Genomic DNA, 9,626 nt, shown 5'->3' with positions numbered 1-9,626 from the left:
TACTTTTAATTTAAATCTTTGTCTCTCTGATTCCAACATCCATGATCTTTTTTTTTTTTTATTTTTTTAAATTTATTTATTTATTAAGGATTTCTGCCTCGTCCCCACAACCGCTTCCCATTTCCCTCCCCCTCCCCCGATCAATTCCCCCTCCCTCATCTGCTCGAAGAGCAATCAGGGTTCCCTGACCTGTGGGAAGCCCAAGGACTGCCCACCTCTATCCAGGTCTCGTAAGGTGAGCATCCAAACTGCCTAGGCTCCCACAAAGCCAGTACGTGCAGTAGGATCAAAAACCCACTGCAATTGTTCTTGAATTCTCAGTATTCCTCATTGTCCGCTATGTTCAGCTAGTCCGGATTTATCCCATGTTTTTTCAGACCTAGGCCAGCTGGCCTTGGTGAGATCCCAATAGAACATCCCCATTGTCTTAGTGTGTGGGTGCACCCCTCGTGGTCCTGAGTTCCTTGCTCGTGCTCCGTCTCCTTCTGCTCCTGATTTGGACCTTGAGATTTCTGTCCGGTGCTCCCGTGTGGGTCTCTGTCTCTGTCTCCTTTCATCGCCTGATGAAGGTTAATATTCCTGAGGATGCCTATGTGTTTGTCTTTGGATTCACCTTCTTATTTAGCTTCTCTAGGAACATGAATTATAAGCTCAATGTCCTTTATTTATGGCTAGAAACCAAATATGAGTGAGTACATCCCATGTTCCTCTTTTTGGGTCTGGCTTACCTCACTCAGGATAGTGTTTTCTATTTCCATCCATTTGTATGCAAAATTCAAGAAGTCCTTGTTTTTTACTGCTGAGTAATACTCTAATATGTATATATTCCATACTTTCTTCATCCATTCTTCCGTTGAAGGGCATCTAGGTTGTTTCCAGGTTCTGGCTATTACAAACAATGCTGCCATGAACATAGTTGAGCATATACTTTTGTTGTATGATAGGGCCTCTCTTGGGTATATTCCCAAGAGTGGTATTGCTGGATCCAGGGGTAGGTTGATCCCGAATTTCCTGAGAAACCGAAACACTGCTTTCCAGAGTGGTTGCACAAGTTTGCATTCCCACCAGCAATGGGTGAGTGTACCCCTTTCTCCACAACCTCTCCAGCAAAGGCTATCATTGGTGTTTTTTATTTTCGCTATTCTGACAGGTGTAAGGTGGTATCTTAAAGTTGTCTTGATTTGCATTTCCCTGATCGCTAAGGAAGTTGAGCATGACCTTAAGTGTCTTTTGGCCATTTGAAGTTCTTCTGTTGAGAATTCTCTGTTCAGATCAGTGCCCCACTTTATAATTGGGTTGATTAGCCTTTTACGGTCTAGTTTCTTGAGTTCTTTATATATTTTGGAGATCAAACCTTTGTCAGTAGCAGGGTTGGTGAAGATCTTCTCCCAGTCAGTGGGTTGTCTTTTTGTCTTAGTGACAGTGTCCTTTGCTTTACAGAAGCTTCTCAGCCTCAGGGAGTCCCATTTATTCAATGATGCCCTTAGTGTCTGTGCTGCTGGGGTTATACATAGGAAGTGGTCTCCTGTGCCCATGTGCTGTAGAGTACTTCCCACTTTCTCTTCTATCAGGTTCAGTGTGTTCGGACTGATATTGAGGTCTTTAATCCATTTGGATTTGAGTTTTGTGCATGGTGATAGATATGGATCTATTTTCATTCTTCTACAGATTGACATCCAGTTTTGCCAGCACCATTTGTTGAAGATGCTCTCTTTTTTCCATTGTATACTTTTAGCTCCTTTATCGAAGATCAGGTGTTCATAGGTTTGTGGGTTAATGTCAGGGTCTTCTATTCGATTCCATTGGTCGACTTCTCTGTTTTTATGCCAATACCAAGCTGTTTTCAATACTGTAGCTCTGTAGTAGAGTTTGAAGTCAGGGATGGTAATGCCTCCAGACAATCCTTTATTGTATAAGATTGTTTTGGCTATCCTGGGTTTTTTGTTTTTCCATATAAAGTTGATTATTGTCTTCTCCAGATCTGTGAAGAATTTTGATGGGATTTTGATGGGGATTGCATTGAATCTATAGATTGCTTTTGGTAGAATTGCCATTTTTACTATGTTGATCCTCCCAATCCAAGAGCAAGGGAGGTCTTTCCATTTTCTGGTGTCTTCTTCAATTTCTTTCTTCAAAGACTTATAGTTCTTGTCAAGTAGATCTTTCACTTCCTTGGTCAGGGTTACCCCAAGGTATTTTATGCTATTTGTGGCTATCGTGAAAGGTGATGCTTCTCTGATTTCCCTCTCTGCTTCCTTATCCTTAGTGTATAGGAAGGCAACTGATTTTTTGGAGTTGATCTTGTATCCTGCCACATTACTAAAGCTGTTTATCAGCTGTAGGAGTTCTTTGGTAGAATTTTTGGGGTCGCTTATGTACACTATCATATCATCTGCAAATAACGAAAGCTTAACTTCTTCCTTTCCAATACGAATCCCCTTGATCTCCTTATGTTGTCTTATTGCTATTGCTAGAATTTCAAGCACTATATTGAAGAGGTATGGAGAGAGTGGACATCCTTGTCGTGTTCCTGATTTAAGTGGGATGGCTTTGAGTTTTTCTCCGTTTAATTTAATGTTAGCTGTTGGCTTGCTGTAAATAGCTTTTATTATATTTAGGTAGGACCCTTGTATCCCTATTCTCTCCAAGACCTTTATCATAAAGGGGTGTTGAATTTTGTCGAATGCTTTTTCAGCATCTAGTGAAATGATCATATGGTTTTTTTCTTTCAGTTTATTTATATGGTGGATTACATTGATAGATTTGCGTATGTTGAACCAGCCCTGCATCTCTGGGATGAAGCCTACTTGATCATAATGGATAATTTTTCTTATGTGTTCTTGGATTCGGTTTGCCAGTATTTTATTGAAAATTTTTGCGTCGATGTTCATGAGTGAGATCGGTCTGTAATTCTCTTTCTTGGTTGGGTCTTTTTGTGGTTTTGGTATCAGGGTAACTGTAGCTTCATAAAAGGAATTTGGCAATGACTCTTCTGATTCTATATTGTGAAATACATTAAGGAGTATAGGTATTAGTTCTTCTTGGAAGTTCTGGTAGAATTCTGCATTGAAACCATCTGGTCCTGGGCTTTTTTTCGAAGGGAGATTTTTGATAACCATTTCTAATTCTTCGCGAGAAACCGGTCTATTTAGATCATTCACCTGGTCTTGGTTTAGCTTTGGTATGTGGTACTTATTTAAAAAAATGTCCATTTCTTTTGTATTTTCCAGTTTTGTGGCATACAGGCTTTTGTAGTAAGATCTAATGATTCTCTGAATTTCCTCTGTGTCTGTGGTTATGTCCCCCTTTTCATTTCTGATCTTATTTATTTGCGTGTTCTCTCTCTGTCGTTTAATTAGTTTGGATAGGGGTTTGTCGATCTTGTTGATTTTCTCCAAGAACCAGCTTTTTGTTTCATTGATTCTTTGGACTGTTTTCTGTGTTTCTATTTTGTTGATTTCAGCCCTCAGTTTTATTATTTCCAGTCTTCTACTTCTCCTGGGCGCGTCTGCTTCTTTTTTTTCTAGAGCTTTCAGGTGTGTTGTTAAGTCCCCAATGTATGCATTCTCCGTTTTCTTTAAGTGGGCACTTAGTGCTATGAACTTTCCTCTTAGCACTGCTTTCATTGTGTCCCATAGGTTTGAGTATGTTGTCCCTTTATTTTCATTAAATTCAAGGAAGACTTTAATTTCTTTCTTGATTTCTTCCTTGACCCAGGTGTGGTTCAGTAGTTGACTGTTCAGTTTCCATGAGTTTGTCGGTTTTTTGGGGGCAGCGTGGTTGTTGCCTTCTAATTTTAATCCGTGATGATCTGATAAGACACAGGTGGACACTGATATTTTTTTGTATCTGTGGAGGTTTCCTTTGTTTCCGAGTATGTGGTCAATTTTTGAGAAGGTTCCATGAGCTGCAGAGAAGAAGGTATATTCTTTCCTATTTGGGTGGAATGTTCTATAGATGTCTGTTAAGTCCATTTGCTTCATTACCTCCAATAATTCTCTTAATTCTCTATTAGGTTTCTGTCTGATTGACCTGTCCCTTGGAGAGAGAGGTGTGTTGAAGTCTCCTACTACTAGTGTGTGTGGTTTGATGTCTGCCTTGAGTTCTAGTAATATTTCTTTTACATAAGTAGGTGCTTTTATATTGGGGGCGTATATATTCAGGATTGAGACGTCCTCCTGATGAATTGTTCCTGTTATGAGTATAAAGTGACCGTCTCGGTCTCTTCTGATTGATTTTAGTTTGAAGTCAGTTTTGTTAGAAATTAGTATGGCCACACCTGCTTTTTTCTTAGGACCATTTGCTTGAAACACCTTTTCCCAACCCTTTACTCTGAGTAGGTGCCTGTCTTTGTGGTTGAGATGTGTTTCTTGCAAACAGCAGAATGTTGGATCCTGTTTTCGTATCCAATCTTTTAGCCTGTGCCTTTTTATAGGTGAATTGAGCCCATTAATATTAAGTGATATTAATGACCAGTGGTTGTTTACTCCGGTTATTCTTATTGCTTTTGGTAGTAGAGATTGTCTCCCTTCTTTGAGATGTGCTCGTGAAGGGTCATTAGATGCCTGGGTTATTGTAGGCAGTGTTGGCAGTGTTGGATTCCTTGGGTTGCGATTTTCCTTCTATTACTTTCTGTAGGGCTGGATTTGTGGCTACGTATTGTTTAAATTTGTTCTTATCCTGGAATGTTTTGTTTTCTCCATTGATAATGAATGATAGCTTGGCTGGGTATAGTAGTTTGGGTTTGCATCCATGGTCTCTTAGCTTCTGCAGAACCTCTATCCAGGACCTTCTGGCTTTCATAGTTTCCATCGAGAAGTCAGGTGTAAGTCTGATCGGTTTACCTTTATAAGTTACTTGCCCTTTTTCTTTTGCAGCTCTTAATATTTTTTCTTTAACCTGTATATTTTGTGTTTTGATTATTATATGGCGAGGAGATGTTTTTCTTTGATCCAGTCTGTTTGGTGTTCTGTGTGCTTCTTGAATATTTAAGTGAATATCTTTCTTTAAGTTGGGAAAGTTTTCTTCCATAATTTTGTTGAAAATATTTTCTGGGCCTTTGAGCTGTGACTCTTCTCCTTCTTCTATTCCTATTATTCTTAGGTTTGGTTTTTTTATTGTGTCCCATAGTTCCTGAATGTTTTGTGTTGAGAATTTGTTGGCTTTGCTGTTTTCTTTGATCTGTTCGTTTATTTTCTCTATGGTGTCCTCAGCATCTGAGAGTCTTTCTTCTAGCTCTTGTATTCTATTGATTATGCTTGTTTCTGTAGACTCTGCTCGTTGGCCTAGATTTTCCATATCCAGCTGGTCCTCAGTTTGTATTTTCTTCTTTGCCTTCATTTCAGTTTTCAATTCTTGAACTGTTTCCATTACCTGTTTGATGGTTTTTTCTTGGTTTCCCAGGGTATCATGTACGTATTTACTCATTTCTTCAAACTTTTTGTTATACTTCTCATCCATTTCTATAAGGGCATTTTTTACATGTTGTTTAAGGGACTCTATTATCTTCATAAAGTCGATTTTTTCCATTTCTTCTGTGTTAGGTTGTTCAAATACTTCTGTTGTAAGATCATTGGGTTCTGATGTTTTCATGTTGTTTTTCGGATTATTGGGAGAATTCTTGCCTTGGCGCCTGCCCATCTCCTCCTATTGATCCTATCCAATGGGTCCTTTAAAAACCGGATCAGGTTTCCCTGCTGGCCAAGGGCTCCGCTTACAAAATGCCCTCACTCTCTTTCGTGGTTCCTGCTGCAGGCCAAGAACCCTCTCACCCCTCTGAAGGATCTTCAGGACAGGACCAGGCTCCCCCTGTGCCAGTGACCTGGCCAACCAAAGGCCTACCTCTTTGATTCGATTGTAGTAGGGCGATCTGCTCTCCTTATTGCACGCCTGTTCCCGCCGCTTGGGTCTGCCTCTGCGCGGGTCCCCGAAAGCCTCTTCCTGTATGCGGTGTTGCTCCGCCGCGTCTGGCCGCCGCCGCTCCGCCGCGTCTGGCCGCCGCCGCTCCGCCGCGTCTGGCCGCCGCCGCTCCGCCGCGTCTGGCCGCCGCCGCTCCGCCTCTGTGCGTCTGCCCAACATCCATGATCTTAAAAGGGGTATATATTAACTTAAAGAATAAGAACCAAATAAAATGCAATATGATTAGTCTGGCAAAACCTACATAGAGTACAGTTTGGTTTTATATTTCAAACCTCAGTGTGTGACAGAGTATACTAGAATATAAGTAAATGAGATCAGGGATTTTTCTGTTTTGTTCTATACTGTAAGTCTGAAACCCATGAAAGATGACTAATACATAGAGCCATTAGTAAGTATTTGTGGGTGACAGATTATTATTATTTCCCTTTATCTAGTACTTACACAATCCAATGCATTTATATCTCACTAAAATGCTTAATTTTTACACAAACTGGTGACTCTCCCATTATGTAACTATGACATGTTTTTAAAATAATATTCCCTGGTTCAAGGCTGTTATTTCAGAACTTGGGGTTCTGAGTTTGAGGCTAACCTGTACTACATAGTAAGTTCTGGAACAGCAAGCACTACAATTCCAGACCCTGCCTCAAAAACAGGACAAGAGTTGGGCAATGGCTCAGTCAGAAAAGTACTTGCTACACTTTGAGGATTGAACTGAGTTCAATTCCCAGCACTCACACTTAAGCAAAACAAAAACACCACATAGCATATCAAGTTGCAGTAAGACTAAACACCTCCCTTTGTAGTTGGGCTGGACAAGGTGAACCTGTATGAGAAATAGGGTCCCAAAAGTCAACCAAAGAGTTAAAGATAACCCTTCTGCTCCCACTGTTAAGAGTCACACAAGAAGAATAAGCCACACAACTGTCACGTATATGTAGAAGGCCTAGGTCAGTCCTATGCAGACTCTATGCCTGTTGGTTCAGACTCTGGGTTGATATCCATGGGAAACTTGCCCTTTTCTGAACCAGACACTGGGGAGGAGTGGACTGGAGTGGGGAAGAAGAGTAAGGAGAGAAAACTGAGGTCAGAATAAAATATCCTGTGTTCACAGAATTTATATTCTATTGTGAAAGACAAAACAAACAACAATAAATTTCAAAAATAAGTAAATAAATTATGCTAGAAAAAAGTAAGGAAGAAAATGTGCTAGGAAGATCAGAGTGGTGCAGAAGGGTTACCGCTGTGATGTTAAGTCTTTTTCTCAATCAGCCCTCATTAAAGTGTGACACTTGAAGGTGACACAATTAGGCATTTAGGCCATCAGGAGGAAGAATGTTTCAGAGAAAAGAGTCAATGTGGAAACTCTAAGAAGAATGTGGAAACCCTGAGGAGGGTGTGGGAACCCTGAGGAGGGTGTGGGAACCCTGAGGAGAGTGTGGGAACCCTGAGGAGGGTGTGGGAACCCTGAGAAGGGTGTGGGAACCCTGAGGAGGGTGTGGGAACCCTGAGGAGAGTGTGGGAATCCTGAGGAGGGTGTGGGAACCCCCCTGAAGAGGGTGTGGGAATCCTGAGGAGAATATGGGAACCCTGAGGAGAGTGTAGGAACCCTGAGGAGGGTGTGGGAACCCTGAGGAGGGTGTGGAAACCCTGAGGAGGGTGTGGGAACCCTGAGGAGAATATGGGAACCCTGAGGAGGGTGTGGGAACCCTGAGGAGAGTGTGGGAACCCTGAGGAGGATGTGGGAACCCTGAGGAGAATATGGGAACCCTGAGGAGGGTGTGGGAACCCTGAGGAGAGTGTGGGAATCCTGAGGAGGGTGTGGGAACCCTGAGGAGAATATGGGAACCCTGAGGAGGGTGTGGGAACCCTGAGGAGAGTGTGGGAATCCTGAGGAGGGTGTGGTAACCCTGAGGAGAATATGGGAACCCTGAGGAGGGTGTGGGAACCCTGAGGAGAATATGGGAACCCTGAGGAGGGTGTGGGAACCCTGAGGAGGGTGTGGGAACCCTGAGGAGAATATGGGAAACCTGAGGAGGGTGTGGGAACCCTGAAGAGGGTGTGGGAATCCTGAAGAGGGTGTGGGAACCCTGAAGAGGGTGTGGGAACCCTGAAGATAGTATTAAAAACCCTGAAGATATTTTGGAAACCCTGAGGAGGGTGTGAGACCCCTAATGAGGCTGTGGGACTGGGATTTGGGCAGAAGGAAGGAGGTCCTTGGACAGAGACAACAAGAGCAAGAGTAAGGAGAAATAAGGAGAGATGAGGTGACAGGTGCAAAGCATTCTGGGTCTTCTGGCCACTCTGAAGTGTGGCTTGTCCTTCAAATGAAATGAGGCAGAATTTTCAGCATAGCTGAATCATGTTTAACAGAAATAGTAAATAATATGTAGTATCTAATATTAATAAACAATAAAGAGTTCTGTGGGATAGTTCTTCTCTATGCTGTGAATATGTGTTGCTTTCATTGGTTAATAAAGACACTGCTTTTATCTACAACAAGGCAGAATAAAGACAGGTAGGAAAGCCAACCCAAGATACAGGGAGAAAGAAGAGTGGAATCAGGAGGAGATGAGGAGCCATCAGGGAAGCAAGATGCTAGAGAACAGGTAAAGCCACAAAGCCATGGGGTAAAATATAGAATAATAGAAATGGGTTAATTTAAGTTGTAAGAGCTTTTTTGTAATAAGCCTGAACTATAGGCCAAATATTCTATATTAATATAAGCTTTTGTGTGATTATTTAGGATGGGGAAGGCAGGACAAAAGAAACTCTGTAGGGAGTTTGTTTTCTTTATGGCAAAAGCTAGCCATGTGGGCAAAGAAACTGCCTTTGTCTCAATTGCTGACAGTTACTGTCTAAACTGTACTAACAGGACACAAGAAAGGTGATTGCTAAGCTTTGCCAAGACAAGGTGGGTTGGTCCTTCAGAACTCCCTGCTTCTCAGGAAAGTTTGTCATATGTTCTAGGCCTATCAGCCAAAGATGGATACCCCAACATTGAAGAGAAACCTTGCATGACTGTCCAAGCAGCCAGATGTTTCTGTCTTTTCTCACATTTTTTGGAAGTCACTTGGTCGCACCTCCTGCTTACTTAGGTAATATCATATTTTTCTCAGATCTTTGATGAGTTGAAGACTAGATAATTGTATTCATAACTTTTCTTAGTTATGATAAAAGATAAATTAGAGAAAATACTCTATTAGACTCACCAATATAAGATAGATAATAGAGTATTTTCTCTAATTTTGCCAAATATAAATGGACTGGATATTGTAACGGTAATTCTTGCTTGTTAACTCTTTTATAGTAAGTAACTTTACTATATTCAAGATGAAACCTTCCTTTTTGATTATACAGAAAGAGGTAAATGCTGAGGGATAATTCTTATGTGTGTTATGAATATGTGTTGTCATCATTGGTTAATAAAAAGCTTCTCTGGCCTGTAGCAAGGCAGAATAAAGCCAGGTGGAAAAGTCAAATAACATTACAGGATGAAAGAAGGGCAGAGTCGGGGGAGATGAGCCAGCCACCAGGGAAGCATTATGCTAGAGAACATAAAAAGCCATGAAACAACATGGTGAAATGTAGATTAACAAAAATGGGTTAATTTAAATTGTAAGATCCAGTTAGTGATAAGCCAGAGCTATAGGCCAAACATTCTATAATTAATATAAGCTTTTGTGTGATTATTTGGGATTAGGCAG

This window comes from Microtus oregoni, unplaced genomic scaffold (assembly GCF_018167655.1).
Source record: "Microtus oregoni isolate MIOR12 unplaced genomic scaffold, Mior012 000011F_ref0000422, whole genome shotgun sequence".
Classification (NCBI taxonomy): Eukaryota; Metazoa; Chordata; class Mammalia; order Rodentia; family Cricetidae; genus Microtus; species Microtus oregoni.
The sequence above is the reverse complement of the archived record's forward strand: the minus strand, read 5'-3'. Positions refer to the sequence as shown.